We start from the raw sequence: 18,481 nt of genomic DNA on the forward strand, positions 1-18,481 counted from the left end.
CCCTTCTCCAGTGGCCATATCCTCCCACACAAGGAGGGGCTGGGTGCACAGCCAGGGAGGGACGAGAGCTCTCCCAGCCCCAGTGCTGGACTCACCCAGGCCCTGAGGCTGAGCCCAGGGAGGGGCGCAGGGAAAGGAGAGCGGGAGCCACTGGGCTCTGGCCTAGAGGACGGCGTTGAGGGGCAGGTCCATGTGCAGGTGGAGAAAGGCAGGGTCTGGGGGCAGGCCCAGCTTTTCCCTACTTGTGCCAAGTAGCAAACCGGCTGGCCCCCTGGACGAGCTCCCACCTGGAGCAGGGGAGGCCAGGAGAAGGTCTAGAGGGAAAGACGAGACCTCAGAGCAGGTCGCCGGTAGCCCACCCTTGGGCTGAGCCCAGACAGAGACAGAGCCAGGGGAGGCCTCCAGGAGCTCGGAGGTCAGCAGAGCCTGGGAAGCCCCAGGGTGTGACAGAGGTCAGAGGATGAGCCACTGCCACATCAACACCATACGAGCAGTGCTGAACCCTCGGGAGACCACACTGCCAACAGCTCTGGAGAGGCCAGGACCCTGCCCCTCCCCCCACCACACACTGCAGGACCTGGGGGGTGGGAGGTCATCTGGGCGTGGGACTCGGCGCTCCAAGGCCCCGGCCTCTGCAGAACCCAGCCGGGGAGGGGGGCAACGGTGGGGGGCTGCCCTCACCCCCTCCCTGAGGCCTGGGCAAGAGCTCGGGCCCAGCCTTCCGGATGGCCTTGGTTGGGAAGCAGGTCCAGGTGGACCCCACCCTACCCACTGACTGCCAGGGCAGGGAAGGCCGACCACAGGGCTGTGCTCAGAACACCAAGGCTGCCCGTGGGCACACTAAGTGGCAATCCTGCCCTGCGCGTTCTAGGCCTGTTTTAGAGCACGTCTGTACGGAGGCGTCTAATCTTCCAGGCACTATAAACACAAATTATGCATAATTGTTATGATTCGGTATTAAGGAGTTGTTATGCATGAACAGTTCTGCTATATTCAATCAGCTTTCAGACTTGCTTTACAAATCCCACAGAATAATTGTGTATCTGCAAGTGAAATATTTCCTCAACACAAAGGATTTCAGGAACCGCCCAGGGAGGTGAGGAAAGCCACGTACGGCATCAGCTGCCCCCGTATTCATGGCGGGAGCGTTCAGGCGGCTGCCCCCAACTTCAGCCTCAGGACGGCCAGGCCAAGTCAGGGCCCTGAGGCGGCTCCACACCGCCCACCCAGACAACGGGGCCTCAGACACTGGGACTCCACACAGCAGCCCACGGTGAGTGGGGGACGCCGACGGGCCACGGAGCCACAGGGCTCCCTGTCCAGACAGAAGCAGGGTTCTGGGGAGCAGCAGCCACTCTCCAGGTGACGGGGACAGCAGGGGACAGGCAGAGGGGTGGTGAATGAACCAATCAGAAGGTTCAGGCTGGGGAAACGGGGTGGCATCAGTTCCCCCACCTGCAGCCAGTCTCAGAAGCAGGTGTTTCCCTAACCCGTCATCTACTCAGTAGAAACAGCCTTCATCGCATGCCTTGGCTTCTAAGGAAAAAGCCTTTGAAAGGCATGACTCACAGAAGCACCAGACTAAGGAGTGGCCCACCCAGTTTTCACCTGCAAACTGCAGCGCGGGTTACCTGTCAGCCACACGATGCCACACCCACAAGGAAGAGCTGCAAAGAGGAGGGGAAACGCCACACGCTGGAAAGTCACTCTCCCTTAAAAGGGTTTAAGTCCTTCACGCTGGACTTTAGCATCTCCTTTTGTTTCAAAGGAACCCGTCTGACATGATACAAGAACACACCGATGCTCTAGCGGCATAACACGTGGACTCGACGGGCTGCGTTTTTTGCTCACACACCTCAAGGGCCCCTCTCCCTGGGACCTCAGCCTTGGGCCGTGGACACCTAAAGGCGCCCAAGTTCTGGGGCAAGTGTAGTGGCCCAGGACCCTGGGTCTGACATATTTCTGATTCTCAAGGCACGGGGAGTTACGGATGCTCCAAACTGGGGCCACAGGCTCGACGTGAGGCTCCCGCACAGCCCGGTCAGAGCTCGGCAAGGACAGGCCTGGAGGACAGACGGCAGCGGCAGCGGCGCCCCATTCCCACTGGATGGCTCACAGACCAGGCAGCAACGGGAGGACACTTCATAAAGACCCACTAGACCTTTACGGAGAACATGGCAAACTGTGAACCAGGTGAGGGTCCAGCTGACGCATAACCTGAGCGGCTGACACACGTCTATGGCTGCATTCGGCTGCGAGCTACCCATCAGCCCCTTGGGAGTCACAGTGAGATGAAGGCAGGGGATGCAGCTACCAGCCTTCCCACCCCCAACACTCAGAGGTGCTGGTTAAAAATCATCAGCAGAGCCACGTGCACAGGACAAAAGCAAAGTGTGGCCAGAGGAGACGAGGAAGCTGCTGGCCTTGCTAACCTGGAAGCCTTGGCATTCGTTGCCATGTGGGGACAGTGAGAAGGCCCCGGACAAACCAGAGGTACGGGGCCAGAACTGAGAGCCCTCCCCAACATAAAGCTGGGGGCTGGGCAGGGAGGCACAGCCTTGGAGAAAATTCACCAGCACCGCAGGAGGCAATCAGGAAGCTTCCCGGGCTCCGGGAAAAAAATTAATGAACGTTCCCTCAGAATTCGCAGCATGGGTCTGTCCTCCACGGGGTTCAGGTTCAAGTGTGAACGACCTGTATGGTTTGGAAACCCCGAAGCCAGGAAACTAACAAAACACTGAGTCCCTGACTGGTGATACCTGGAGCCAAACTGAGCGGCCACACTCTCAACCCAGGCAGGAGAGCCGCGATCTGCCACAATCTCTGCGTGTGCACACACACGTACGGACACACGTGCACATACGTCTACACACGCATGCAGGTACGTATACACACATATATACACACACCCCACACACTGAAGATGGACTCACAGTCTGAAAATAGTCCACAAGAGCTGTCAGACACAGCAAGCAGCAGGCTAGACCCTCCCAGGACTTCTGATAAAAGAACCATCAGATAGACACTATACACAAATATTGGATAATTAACACCTGAAAGTACAGTATGAAAACACAGCAGGCAGATGTTACAGAGTCACAACAGAACTGCTAGAAACGACTGATCTATCCATAAGAGGGCAGCAGTCAGAAAGACAGGCAGCAGTGTCCGCAGCCCCCGACAGCAGCCCCGCCTGCCCTTTCAGACAATCGGACTCTCACGTGCAGCACGAGGGTCAGGTGGGCCTAACCACCCCAGCTTCTTCCTGCTCACCTGGACGGAGGGTGGGTGGGGGGCACTCCGACCAGGCACATGGCCCACAGCCTCCCCGAGCAGCAGGAGGGGCTTCCTGACGAGCAGAGGGAAGGGCAGGGTCTGCCCAAAGCCCTGCTACCCGCCTTGCGGTGGTCCCTGAAGCTCCCCGACATGGCCATCCCTCTAACACTCTTGCCTATAAATTTTTCCCAAGCAAGACACAGGTAGAAAATGCTTTGTATCCAGGCATAAATGAGAACCTTTAAGTAACCTGGGAGAGTCTGTGCTGTGAATAACGACGTCAGTGGGGTTCCTGTAGCGACAGTGTGGCAGGCCCATCCGCTGGTGCCTGGAGAGGGGTTAACAGGGCAGGGACAGCAGATTCCAAGGCCCAGATCTCCAGGGACAGTACTGCTGGGACTCCCCAGGTGCCCGCAAATCCAGCCCATGGAGCCTTCCTGGCCGCATGGCTTAGCTTCTGCCCTCTGAGGTGTATCATCTGATGAGGAGATAGCCACAGCCCTATACAAAACGCATTAGCTGCCCAAGATTATGGCAGAAGGGCTGCCCCAGGCAGCAAGGGTCGCCCAACTCTCAGTGTGAGCGTGAGTGCCAGCAGACGGGGCCAGCCAGGGAGGTCAGGGGCTGTGGGTGGCATCAGGCACCTCATGCCCTCCCAGGTTGGGCCTCGATGCATGTCCGGTTCCCAGGAGGCCGAGCCAGGAACAGGAGCATGCAAGAGAAGATGGGCATGGTGGTGGAGGCCACCTGGATGAGCAGAGGGTCTAGGAGGGCAGGCGGTTAGGACACAGGGTTACGAAGGCGGGCAGGGCCAGAGCGTGAGGGCCTTCTTGCGGGAGGGAGGTACCGGGACTCGGTGGTAGACCGGGGGGGCTGCCCTGTCCCCCTCCTTCCGCAGGCCCCCTGGTGAAGAAAGACACAGAGCGCTCCAGGGAGCCACCACGGAGAGGCTCCGAGCACGTTTTAAAAGAGCAAGCAGCATTCACACGGAATGACATCAAGAAGGGACGGATTTAAAGCCTTGGATAAACCCAGAGATGCATTATTAATAAAACCAGTGCTCAGAACAGCTTCGTGGCCCAGCCTGCACCGACGCAGCACCACCAGGGACAAAGGGCCACCTGCAGCCCTGGCCGGATGGGGGGCGCTGCCGCCTTCTCATCCAGGACCTCCCACAGGCCTGGCCAGCGGGAAGGCCCAACAGCTGCCTGCGGCGTTCGGCGTTTAGGACAATCCTTCAGGGGAGGAGAGGGTTTCCTACTTTGCTGATGAGGAAACTGCAGGTCAGTGTGGTGATGTGCTGTGGTCAGGAAAGCCCTCAAAAGAGTCCCTTGGAGCCTGGGGTCCATGTAGGGTTTCTGACCCCGATCTGTTGGCGGTGGGGGCACTTGACGGGGCAAGGCTCTCTGTTCCCCGAACACCAGTGGTGGAGGATGCTGTGCTACGCCTTCCTTCCAGGGCCCTGGACTCTAGTCTGTGCATGGGACCCAGACTGAGCAGGAACGGGTCTGCCGGGACAAATGGCCCACCGATCCCAGGGACAGGGCACCAGGCCAGCCTGTGGTGCTCCAGGAGGGGCCGCTGGGGTGCAGAGATCCTGGAAGGGGAAAGCTCGCCTGCCAGAGGCAAGGGCAGCGTAAAGACGGCGGTGGTCAGGGCACGAGGAGAGGCAGTGCCGGGGAGAAGCCACTCTCTCTCTCCGCGAGAGCGGCCTTATCAAGGTATGAGATAATTAGCATTTTAATTGGATACTTGGGAATTCTGAATTGCCTGTCTTGTATGAGGCATAACTGAGGACATAACATGACATTCAATTAACAAACATTCCCCTTTATTCTTGACGTGCTCGATTAGGTGGGGTTCCTGAGCTCCTCGGTATCAGTTCTGGGATAAAGCACTACATCCTTTCAGCTGGCAAAGCCCTGGCCGCATCAGACTGCTAATAAACTCCAGCCATATGTGTGTGTGTGTGTGTGTGTGTGTGTGTGCATGCGTGTGTGTGTGTGTGTGAGTGTGTGTGTGTGTGAGTGTGTGTGTGTGTGTGTGTATGGAAGAGATTTTAGAAATTTTCTACACAGAGGAAAAAAAATTAAAATCATCCATGATCTTATCTCCTAGAAACAATCTCTATCAAATATTTTGTTGAACAGCCTTCCAGACAATATTTTTAGTGCATAAACACAGATTTTTTAAATAATAATGAACTAAACTTTTAAAAAGTCACCTCTTGACTGAAGTCTGACATACATACAGAAAAGGACCAGAATCATAAGGGCTCGGCACAATGGCCTGTCACAAAGTGCGCATCTCTGTGCCCAGAGGGCCCTCCCTGTCGGTCTTCCTGCCCACGGGGAGCCTGACTTCCAAGACCACAGGTTAGATTTGCCTGTTTTTGAACCTGACGTAAATGGAATAAAAAACCAAGACCTCTTTGAGTCTGGCTTCTCCCCCTGCTCCACGTCACCCCCCTATGGTGGGTCACTGTCATTTGTTCCTTCTCAGCGCTGGCAGGGTTCCGCCGGGTGAGTGTGTCCCAGTCTTCTGGTGGTGAGCGTGCCTGCTGTTTCCGGATCGCAGCCATCATGAATAGTGCTGCCGAGGGCCTTGTGCAGTCTTCAAGGGCAGGTGCACACACATCCCCCACCGAGCACGCAGCCAGGAGTGGAAATGCTGTGTCGCTGGATTCTGTGCAGGTTCACCTGTAGCAGATAAAGCCAATCTTTCCAGGTAACTGGATCTATGTATTCACTGGCCTCTTCCACTTCATACCTGTGCGTGGGGCCCAATTGAGCTGAAGAGGTTCTGCAAGGACCAACGGCCCCACCCAGCCTGGGATGAGGGCCGGAACGTGCCAGGGAAGCTTCCTTCTAAAGCAAGAACGTTGTTCCCTGTCAACAGATACGTGTTTCCACTATGCCCAGAATCTGACACTTCTCCCCACTGCCTGCCCCTGATGCAGGCCACCATCTTCTCTTAAAGATGGTGACAGTGGGGCTTCCCTGGTGGCGCAGTGGTTGAGAGTCTGCCTGCCGATGCAGGGGACACGGGTTCGTGCCCCGGTCCGGGAAGATCCCACATGCCGCAGAGCAGCCGGGCCTGTGAGCCATGGCCGCTGAGCCTGCGCGTCCGGAGCCTGTGCTCCGCAATGGGAGAGGCCACAACAGTGAGAGGCCTGCGTATCGCCAAAAAAAAAAAAAAAAAAAAAGATGGTGACGGTGCCTGGTCGATGGTGACAGTGGTGGAGCTGGCTCCCCTGCTTCAGTCCTCATCTCCCCACAGAGTGTGCTCCTTTAAAAATGTACGTAGGCCCCCAGGACTCCTCTGTTCAAACCCTGCCTTCCCGTGAGCAGACTGCCTCCCTCTCGTTCCCCCATCTTCTCTCACTTCCCAATCTGCCTCCTTGCTACTCATGGGACCACCAGCCAAGCTCCCACCTCAGGGCCACCAGATGAGCCCTGTTCTCTCTGCCTGGAACGTCTGTCCACAGGTCCACAGCTCTCTCTCCTTCAGGCTTCTCCTCCATGTTTCCTACTCAAGGACACCTGTCCTGAGCCCCCTGGGTAAAGAATACTCCTTCACCAATATACGACCTATTATCCATCCCCCCATCCATCCATCCATTCTTCCATCCTTCCATCCATCCATCCATCCATCCTCTCTCACTTCCCATTAGGCTGGGTTTTGTCTATTCTGTTCACCGCAGAATCCCCAGGGCCTGGAATAGTGCCTGGCACACGGGAAGTTTTCAGTACATCTGTGAAGTGACGGAATAAGTAAATGGTTGCATGAGCAGGACCACAGCCTATAATTTACCTAACCGATTTCACGCTGTTAGATACCTAGGTTGCTTCCACCTCCGTGTTACGATGGACACCCGTGGCCATATGCCTTTTCACTATCTTCGGGCTAAATTCCTAGAAGGAGAATTCCTGAGCATCTGCAGTTTTGAGCCTCAGGGCGTGTTCTGCCAAAAGGACCCCAGAAAGCTCATGAGGATTTTCAGGGTCCTGAGACGTGTACCAGGGAGCCTGTTTGCCACTGGACTTGGGAATCTGGTAGGCAAAACAGAAAGGATTTCGTTGTCTCATTAACTGGCAAGTTTGGACATGTTTATATGTTTAGTTCCTCATATTTCTTCCTTTCTGAATGGCCTGCTTCTATTTTAGAAAACTGTTCATCTTTTCCTCACTGATCTTTAAGGGATTTATCTATGAAAGATACTAGCTAGTGGTTTTGACCGTCACCTACGTGGCAAGCGGCCGGCCTGTTCTGACCCTCTCCAGCTCCTTCTTTGTCTGGAAAAAGAACGGGGTGCCTGGGGCAGGAGCTGCAGACACAGGCAGGGCATTACTGGTGCCCAGGATGGTGACGACACACAGGAGGATGAAACCTGGACCCCACAGCACATGGCTCCAGTGGGAAGTTCTAGATCTGTAGATCCAGACGTCTTTAGGGCTGGCACTCTCCAGCATGTGAGAGGCCCCAGCTTTGGAAGGCCCTGGAAGAACCATGTAAACACAGGGACAATTTGCCAACTGGTCTCTGCCTTCCTCAGAGACCAACGTCTGCTCTCATCTGACCCCATCTAACTAGTTCCTGCCGATGTCAACAAGAACACCTTTCTCGGCCCCAAACCCAAACTCCCCCTTTAAAAATGCACCAGGTCGCCCTAGGCATCAGCCAGGGAGGACCAAACTGCAGGACCAGGAAGGGGTGGAGGGAGATAATCCTCGTTCACCACGATCTAGAGCCTACTTTCCCTCCAAGGGATGCCAGCAACCCCTCCTCCCCTCCCCGGGAAGGTGCAGGGCAGGGAAGCCCACACACAGGGAGTCTTCTTGGGGAGTGGAGGGAAGGGATTTGCTTTGAGCTAGTGTTTCCCAAAGCATGACATGGGTCCATGAGGTGACATTATGGGATGGGGTACACTGATAAACGTGTGTGATGCATTAGGTATTTATTTTAAAGTCACCTTCCTGCAAATTATACTGGGTTTCACTCGTGACAGGAACACAAAGCTTTCTTTTAAAATATATCTCAAGAAAAAAGTAAAGAAACTATTAAGCAAATAATACAAGGATTCGGCAGAAGTTCTCTGAAGAAAAGCCTGTTTTCAGTTCTGGGTGGGAGGACAGTCCAGAAGCTCCCCGTCCCCAGATGTCCCCCAAACCTGCCGGTCTTTGGAAAACAGCTGGTGTGAGGACTCCAAGAGAACCTAGGCTCTTTCCAGTGCCCCCACCTGCTCCTGTCCCCAGCTCAGCAGCCTTGGACACCAGGCTAGTGTGGACCCCGGGGACAAAGGCCCAATGGGCCCTCTGTCCTTAGCACCGGGGATGCCGAGGGGTCTCAGGGAACAAAGCCACCCCCAGCAAACCCGGCTGTCGAGGGCCTCGGACACGCAGATGCTCAGCCCGTAACCACGATGCTCTGCTCCCTACCAAGCGCAGGCGAGTGACAGCTTCCCTTTAGGACACGCAGATGCCCAGCTCGTAACCCTGATGCTCTGCTCCCCTACCAAGTGCAGGCGAGTGACAGCTTCCCTTTAGCGCAGAATCCTGGCTTGAGTCTCGCTTGGCAATGTTCCTACCTTCCTTTATTTAATAGCTCCTCATAAGGCCGGGGCACTGACAGGGCCTTACTCAGGGCAGTGACTGTCCGTCTGGGGCTCTGGGATCTCGGGACCACCGAGTACAGCACCTTGGGTGCCTGGTAGCTGCCCTACTCCACCCTGGGGTATCCTTGGGGGTACCACCTGCTACAACTCTCCCCACTCCATGAGTTCCCCTCCCATCCCCAGTGGAAGAAACAAAACCTGGAATCTTCCACCAAACAAGTGCTTCCTAAATGCTAATCCTGCAGGAGACAAGGGCCCCAGATTCCACCCAGTGCAGGCAGGACAGGATGACTAACCCTTATTGCTGAATTTCTCTGGGCTTTGCTTTCCGAATCCCTCTAGGGTGTTGTGTTTTGTTTCTACAGAGCCCAGTGCTACTTTACTTCCAAACATCGAATCCCTTTCTCAGCCTTATAATCTTAAAATATTTCACAAAAGTGTCATATCAGATAGAACTTTCTTTGGAAAGCGCCATTTTATATCACTGCCTTTCTAACGCGGCAGTCCCAAGCACTGGTTCCCTCTCCCCGGGCCGGCTCCGGCTCTGGGCGGTCCCCCGTGGCCCTCATCTTCCGAGGGGCTGAGCCGCAGCTGGGCCCCGGCTTACTCTGGTTCTTCCTCTGGTCTCGTGTCCACATCCTCCCTCCCAGCTGCCCTCGGCTCAAGGCTCTGAGGGGAGGGGAGCAGCAGGGGGGGCCCCAGCCAGGCCCACCTGTACACAAACCCCTCTAGGTGTGTTAATTAAGCACAGGGCATCGAAGACGGGGAACCGCTCATCCGGGCGGTAAGTGTGCAGCAGCAGGCCGGGGTCACCCCGAGGCTGGAGGGACCCAGGGAGCTGCGTCCCTGCGGCCCAGGACTGCAGGCCACCTGCAGGAAGCGAGAACCGTGGGTGCCTCACCAGGCAGCCACTACCCCAGGTTCCTGTGACACGATGTCTCTTCTTTGAGAAGGCTCTCCCAAGGCCCCAGGAGCCACAAAGCCCAGGTCGAAGTCAAAACAGCGGTGGATGGAGGCCCAGACACTGTCCGACAAGGCCTGGGGACCCTTGGTGGAAACGGCCCTTCCCACCCTGCGCGTGGCTGTGCTTTTTGGCAGCATATCGGCTGTTTGGTGTGAGCTGCCGAAGACCCCTCTCCTAATGAGCTTTCCCATCCTCACTCACGACTCCCAACGTTATTTTAGTCACAGTCGGCTGAAGAAACAACAGAGGACTCTACTTATCACTTATACTTTGAAAGTCGTCATCCACTAAAGACGATAAATGGGGGTTGCACTCATGCTGCCCCTGGAGAAAGATCAGCCCTGAAAAGAGGAGGTGCTGCCGGTGCGGACACTCTGCAAGCACGGGGCGGGGGCGTAGAGGGAGGCTTGGCCTGGCCAGTGGCGTCTCCAGCACGGCGGGGGCCGCGTCGGTGCTCCCGCGGGAACTTGGCAGTGGGGCCTCAGCCGAGGTTCGGCACGGCGAGGACATGGTCGGAGAATGATGCCACCTTCCATCGCCACAGCGCTCCCCACTGTCCCCAAGCTGCTGCAGGATGTCCACTCTGGGTCCAAGGGGACGGGAGAGGTGATTTAAGAATTCACTTCCATGCTCTGAACCTTTCTCCAACTGACACCCCAGAGTTGCAGGGCAGGCTCCTAAAAGTACGCCTCTAACCCCCATGAATTAAATATTTTGGTAACTTAAACCTACTTATCAACAGCTAATTAATAAGGTCTAAGTCCTCTGATGACAGGGTGATTAAATTGTTTTTGAAATAATCCATTTTTAATTAAAATGCTACCCTCTTTTGGTTTCTGGATAGATTCAAAAGAAAGCCTTAACAGATGACTTGTTTTAAAATGCACATTCTATAAAACCAATAATTAGAAGAATTCATGCTTTTAATTATATTTTAATAATTCTTTGCCTGTTGATGTGAAGTTAAACCATCTTTCTTCATGGTACTAACGCTGCTAACCAAAGCCAGCAGGCAAGTGGCAGGAATTCTTCTGGGTGTGAAATCCCATTTCAGGGAGCACAGGTACTTGCAGGAACTCCTCGTCCTCGTCCTGGCAGATGGCAATCTAATTACAGTGAACTGCCTGGTCCAGAAGTGCTCGCCCGGCTCCTGGCCTGTGACAGCCACACTCCAAGGCGGACACACCAGTTACGTGATGAGGGCCTGGGTTTCCCCTTCTGCTGTGTAGCCACCAGGCAGAAAAGTCCCTTGACTTCTCCACTCCCCTCCCTGTACACCCTGCAAAGCATCTCACCAGTGACCTGCAGGAACAACCGAATCACCTGCCAAAATTCAGAAAGCTACACACACAGTGAGGACTGAGAGGATGAGGAAGAGGGGACCGCCCCGAGAGGTGTGCTTTCCCACCTGCCACGCTGACCACTGCAGGGCGCACGGCATCCTCATACTGGTCAGTGTGCCCTGAGCTCTCCCTCCCAGGCTCCACCTCCAGCACCACCCACTGCCAGCACCCTGTCAGGTCCCCTCTCCCCAGGACCACTGCGGTCCCTCCTCACGGCTCCCGCCAGGCCACCCGGCTACCCTGCTAGCCTTACGCAGGTCCCCTTAGGGCCCACTCGGTAGCCTCCCCCTCCTCTCCCCATCGAAAAGTTCTTCATAGGTGAGGCCCCTTCCTCCCCACCCTCTCTCTCTCTCTCTCTCTCTCTCTCTCACACACACACACACACACACACACACACAGCCTTACGCCCTGCCTGTCTAGGCGGAGCCCCAGGTGGAGACCTGGCCGTGCGCTCACCACTCCACTTCCTCCTTCCGGGCACATTTTTCAGGCTCCCTGCAGTCAGGCTGGGACCAGGGACTGACTCTCGCCGATGGGAGTACAAGGGGAAGGGACGTGTGCTGCTTCTCAGCAAGACTTTTAAGTGGATGTACGTTCTCTGTGCTTTCTCTCTCCCCTCTCAAAGGGGGCAGCGTTGGGCAATGAAGCAGCCCCTCCCCATGTCTGGAGGAGAGACATGGGGCCACTCAGACTGTAACATGAGCCAGAAATAAACTGTCCCTGGGCTGAGCCACTGAGATCTGGGGTTTTGTTGTTACGGCAGCAAAGGCTATCCTATGCTGACTAACACACATAGGAGATTAGAATATGGTAAAGGTGAAATTATCAGTCAGTGGGGCAAAGACATTATTCCAAAGACAGGGGATCGACTACTCATTTCAAGAGGGCAAAAGTGCCAGGGTCCTTGCTCGCTCACCACTTTAAGTGCACTTTAGATAAAGAGTTAACAACTTAAAAATGAAGTCACATGGATACATGGCTATGCTACACTATACATACCAGCATCGAAATATTTTGTAACCGTACAGAAGATATTTTTTAAAAGAAAATCATAAAAGTAGAAGAAAACATATGCAAATAATTGAATTGTATTGAGGTGCTAGAAACGGTCTATGTGACTATGCAAAAGGCATAAACTATACAAGAAAGGCTCAATTTGACTATTATATTTTACAATTCCTGTATATCAAATTGGGAAAAGTATTTTGACCAACAGAACTGTAACATGAACAGCCCTATTATAAAGTGTTCCTGTAGATCAGTAAGTCAGCCTACACATGTCAAGAGCAAATTGTGCCAAGGACAGACAAGCCACGAAGGCAAATGCCCAGGAAACACCTGTAAGAGAAGTTTAACCTTGCCAGTAGACAAAGAAGTACAAATAAAGGTGGGATATTACTTTTCCCTTATCAGACTGGTAAAGATGATTAATAATAAAAACCACACTAATTAACTTTACTGTCCGAGTGGGCCCGCAGGCACTATGGATGTATATGTATGTGTGTGTGTGTGTTTGTCTGGCTCAGTAGCTGAGAACTCGGTTTCTGGAGAGAGGCCACCTGGCTCCTCTAAGACCCATCTGTCCACCATGGGATCTTGGGCAGTTCCTTAAAGCCTTCCTGGCTCTGTGTGTTATAAAGCAAAGATGCCATCCCCACCTCACGAGATTAAATGAGAAAATCCACAGGAAGCCCATAGTATGTGCTCACCAGACATTGACACGGACACCATGCACGCTGTGTGGGAGAACAACTTTTAGAAGGCAGTTAGGCTTTGTGTATCAAAACTCCCCCCAGAAATTCCATTAGCAGGAATCTACCCCAAAGAGATTATCAGTTAAACACCCAAGAGGCGGATAGATAAGGCTGATCAGCACAGTGTCGTTCACGCTGTAAAGTCAGAAACCACCTGGCCGCCCCGGCAGAGGGCTCGATAAGCGGATTATGGTGCAGCCCCGCAGCCCCGCAGGTGCAGCGGGTCCTGGTTCACTGACGGAAGAGATTTCCACTTCACAGAGGAGGAGGGACAACTCCGCCTAGTGTGATCCCAGCAGACCCGAGTCTGTCTGTCTGTGCCCCCGGAGAGATCCAGAACGCGACTGCTAAAGCAACAGGGATTAGCGAACCTCTGCATCACAGGATGTTTCTCATATCTTGTCTATAATGCTCTGTGCTGATTGAACTTCCTGCTGGCTCACATAATATCTTTTTATCCGAGAAAGCTGTTTTCATTTTGAAAATATTTTTTGGAAGAAATGAAAGCTACTTGTTAAAGACCAGCTCCCCTGCAGCCAGCCTTGCCCCATTGGCTCCACCAGGCCTCTTTCCCACGTGGACAGAACCCACACGGCCACGATCCGGGACAATGCTGCGATGCTGCCACGAGGGGTCGCTAGTGCGCACCGCCCGCCACCCACACTGAGAACCTTGAGAAGCCTTCAGCCTGGCTTGAGGGATCACAGTTCAGAAACAAATGCTGTAGGAAGGCCCTCTGGTATGGAGTGTGAAGAGCCCAAGCCACAAGAATGTCTGCTCAGCCCTGCTTCAAAAGCCCACTTATCTGTCTTCTCTGGAATGGGATTCTGTCTGCGCGAGGAGGCATCCCTCCTTCAGCCTAAGTTGGGGACGACAGAGACTGGCTGGAAAACAGCCTCACCTGCTTCCTCTGGCTGCCCACACCGTACACACTGCCCTCCGTGGACCACCACCCCCCCCCCCACCTCGGGAAACTCACAGGGCTTGGCCTCCCGCTGAGTGGAGGGGGCCAGAGACAGGCTGGGGCCGTACATGCAGCTCTGAAGGGCCAAATTAAGAAGCGAGTTTGCCCCGGTCCTGCTACTGGGAAGCCCCAGCTCTCCATCTCCCCTGGGAGCAGGAGGACGCTCCTCTGCCCAGGGCACTGAGCTGCTCCGTGGAAGCGAGCCTGCCGCTATAAAGAGATTCAGCATGCACAGGCAAAACCTCACCCAGGACACAGAAAGCGTGACATGCGCCAGATGCCCCTGGAAAGAGCACGCAGATTCAGTAAACAGCTCAGATACGGACGGATTTACATTCACAGCTTCTAAATCCCCAGTGCAATGCACTGCTGCGGGCAAAGGCGGGAAGTTGGGGCTCCCTGCACGTGTAACCTGGAGACAGTGGCCCTGATGTTGCCTGAATCAAATGCACACACGTCTCCCGGGAGCCTCTGGTCCCCCTCTGCCGTACCGCCTGCAGCTATGGCTGGGAACATGGCATCAGACCCTCCCGCCCACCTGCCCCCCCGCAGCAGGGTGTTCTGGAGGAAGACACTTCCTGCCCGCATCCTCCCCCACCCCGGTTCTGGGACAAATGGTGGTCCCCGGGGCCCCGGGAGCTACACGACACTCGTATGCAGCTCCCAACCCATCCCACCCCATGGGAGTCCGGCTCTCTCTCCTGGCCTTCCTTGCCTCAGGTACAGGACAAGGATCATGAGGCCGCAAAGTACCAGCTTCCTCAGAAACGCTGACAACCAGCGAAGAGACTTCTTGATGAAATTTCTGTGGTCTGGTCGCCGGTTCCTGCCTCTTCCAGCATGAGCAGGTGTTTCATCCCTAAATACGGAGCCGAGCGCTCCCCTCCCTGCTGGGCATTCCCACCCCACACACAGGGCACAGAGAGACCCTTCAGACCGTCTTAGAATAATGATGCCCACTTGGTACCTCCAGGGGACTTAACTAATTTATAAGGCAATTTTAATAATAACTATATATTAATTTTACATTCCCTTTTTACCTATTTCAGTGACTATGAACTGTTAGGAATTAGGTAATATATTACAACAGGCTTCTGGGGACTTTTTATTAACTAAGGCCCCATATTTTAAAACCTTCCTGTCAAGTGAGAAACATTAAAAAATGCTGTCCCTTTTATAATTGCTTCTAATAGACTCAATATTCAGGTCCTGGCCTTACCAGACAGCCTGGGCGGTACTTCCCCAAATTACACTTAACTTTTCATTTTCTTTCTGTCACTGGCCAATGGACTAATTCTGAAAACACACAAACGGTCATCTTACCGTGTCAGCCTGTAGCTCCTGAGATGCCTATAAATTTGGAAGGTACGAGGCCCAGGCAGTACAGAGACATGCGGCAGCCTTTCTGCCCAGACTGTCACTGCCACAGCGCTGCTTTTGTAGAGTTGTTTGTTTTGTTTCGGGGGTTGGGGGGTAAACCTATTTATTGAAATATAACACACATAAAGTAAAATGCCCACATCATAGGTGTCCAGATGGATGAGACTTCACAAATGTACCCTTTAGATCAAGACGCAGAACATTTCTAGTCCCCTGGCAGGTGCCACCGCTGCCCCCTCTCTCTGCCCCCATCTGCTCCTCCATCACCAGAGTTCTGCCTGTTGGGGAACTTCATGGAATGGAACAATTCTCCTTTCTCTCAACACTGACCCCACGGGAGCCGCCTGACCTTGGTCTCGTGTGCAGAGACCTGTGATTCCCACTGCTCAACGGTACTCATCATGTGAACACACCGTAGTCCACCTCCACGGGCGGGCTTTGGGTCCCCGCGGCTTTCGAGAACCCCCAGCCCGCATACACAGTGTTCTCACGTGTGGCTCTTGGCGTGTCTGCTGTATGCCAAGTGGAACTGTTGGTCACCAGGGGGATGCTCAGCTTTGGTGGACGCTGCCAGTCGTCCTCCAGTGTCTCTGGTTTTCATGTTTTTCCCTGGCGGAGAAGAAACTTTCAAGCCCATCGCTTTATGACCTAGAGGCTTGAACCCGAGAGGGAGGCCTCAGAGCGCCCCACCAGACCTGGGTCCTGCCTCTCTTGGTCATCTCGGGCAAAGCTGGCAGAAACCGCCTTCTCCTAAAGCCAGACCTACCCCGTGGGATGACGGCACATCTAGCCTTCCCCCCAGCCCCAAAGGTGGGGTCACATGCTCCTGAGAAATGGAGCTGCAGATGGACTCTGACGCCCCCTCATCTACGAGTAGAGACCTCTGCAGAAATGGAAACTGGATTGGGGATGAGGCAGAGGGAGTGAAAAACACAAACCCTTTCAAGTAGGGGAGAAAGGTACCAGCTGGGGGCATCCAGAAGTGGCTGGGAAAGGTCATGCCCTTTTTTTTTTTTTTTTTTGCGGTACACGGGCCTCTCACTGTTGTGGCCTCTCCCGTTGCGGAGCACAGGCTCCGGACGCGCAGGTTCAGCGGCCATGGCTCACGGGCCCAGCCGCTCCGCAGCATGTGGGATCTTCCCGGACCGGGGCACGAACCCGTGTCCCCTGCATCGGCAGGCGGACTCTCAACCACTGCGCCACCATGGAAGCCCGGTCATGCCCTTTGAGTGGCCGCTCGGCCTCAGGAGCGGGGTCGGAAAGCAGCAGGAGGAAGCTCAGCAAGTGGCTTGCGAGGTCCAGCCCTTCCTGCTTTGAGTGCAGACTGAGACAGGGCAGTCAGAGGCTGCGCAGACACCGGACAGGCAAACATTTGAGGATAACCGGAGAGAGGGAGCAGAGAGAGACATCAACTTCCCCAGGGAAGGAGCCCCAGGGTGCAGGCCCACTGCAGCATGAGGGACAGGGACTATCAGAACACAGGCCAGAACTGATGATGAGGGACGAGGAGGGACAGAGGAGGTGGCAGACAGCCCCCAGCACTGGGGGCGGCCAAGTGCGGGCAGTTGAGGTGACAGCTTCATATCCACCCTGCACTTCCAGGGAGAGAAGAGAAGAAGCCCAGCCTCCCAGGGCTGCTGGAAAGCCACCAAGCTGGGGGTCCTTTGTTTTCATTTCCAAATTCAAAGGCCCTGGGCTGGCGTCAGCCAGCATCTGATCCCGACTCAAAGCCACAGCGGATCCCTGGTGAGCCCAACACAGAGCCTCAGCTGTGCCAGCCTCGGGGAGCTTGGAAAATTAAGGCCCCAGAAGCCAGTTTTAGAAGTTTATGAATAATAAATGTAATTAATGTGATAGAAAACAGAATCTGGAAGCTGAGGGGAGGCCTCGGGATGGGTGACTCAGCAAGTGGCCTCCCTGGTCACTTCCGGCTGCCCAGCCCCTCAGAATGGACAGGTGGTCAGGAGGTGGGGGTGCCAGGCCCCTCCCTCACCTGGCCACAGCCCAGAACAATGAACAATTGGGGCCTGGGTCTGGCTGGGAGACAAAGGCCCCCAGAACCCTCCCCCTGGTTCAGCCCCAGGCCGGGTCCGCCCTGGTGCTGGGGTCCTGGCCCCAGAGCGTGCCTCTCTGGCCTTCACCACACTTTTGACTAGATGTTGTCACATAAGTGCTGATCCTATGACCCTCCGCTCTCACTCACATCAGCATCCTGGGGGTCCGAATCGCCAAGGGCTGCAGGCCAAGGGCTGCACCACATTCCCACGGGTCCCCTGCCTGGTCTTGTGCTAGTCCAAGGCCCATCTGCAGGTCGGTGTGCCCCCCAGAGCTCTCAGCAGGTCCTCTGCCTTCCCAGTGCCCGGCACTGAATATCCCTCAACGAACATCACTGGAAGGTAGGGCAGGTGTGGAGGAAGAAAGAGGCTGGCCTCCAGGAAGCAGTGAGGAGGAAGAAAGGTGGGCTCCAGCTGGGGAGGCAAGGAAAACCTGAAGTCAAACTGGCCCAGAGCCCCCCAGCACCACTTCTCGGCTCCCAGCTTGGTTTCAGGGTTGCTTCTGGAGAGAGGAGCGGGAGAGGGGAGGAGGGAAGAGGCGGGAGGGCCCAGACGGGCAGCCTTCCCAGTGGGCCCCCAGAGCCCCACCTGGAGGCTAGAGTGAGCCTTCTCCAGCACCTCCCGCTGGCGAGGACAGGCTGCTCCTGCCTGAACAAGACCAGCGCAATCCAGAGCTCCAGTGCCCCCCAGGCTGAGGAGGCACCTGCCCCTGGCATGGGCCATGAGACTAGTGCCCACCAGCGAGGCCTCGGGGGCTGCCCCAGATGAGGTCACCAGAGAGACTCTGTCCACCAGCCCTGTAGGGACTCAGGGGCCCATCAGTGAAGATGGGTGAGGAATTGCCAGGAAGCTTCTTTCACTTACTATAAATTGCACCTTTATGGGAAAATCAATGATATTGCCTCCTCGATCTTCCACACTTGTTGCTGGTCTAAAGTAATTACTCCACAGGGTGACAGGCCAAAACCGGTGATTCCCGAGAGCCCGCCTGCCTCACGCCTGCATCCCAGGAGGGCCCGGGATGGGAAGCTGCCGGGAGAGACTCATCACACCCAGCTCCCCGGCTTTTCCATCAGGCCCCTGGGCAATACCATTCGCACACCTACTATGCGCCAGCCGTGACATACTGTGA

General features: G+C 55.1%; 1 protein-coding gene across 1 annotated transcript in view; it reads right to left on the bottom strand.

The window, feature by feature from the left end:
- PEPD (peptidase D) overlaps positions 1-18,481 on the bottom strand; it is a 114,401-nt gene that overhangs the window by 24,690 nt on the left and 71,230 nt on the right. The window lies entirely within an intron of this gene.

This window comes from Stenella coeruleoalba (genome assembly GCF_951394435.1).
Source record: "Stenella coeruleoalba genome assembly, chromosome: 20".
NCBI classification, from domain to species: Eukaryota; Metazoa; Chordata; class Mammalia; order Artiodactyla; family Delphinidae; genus Stenella; species Stenella coeruleoalba.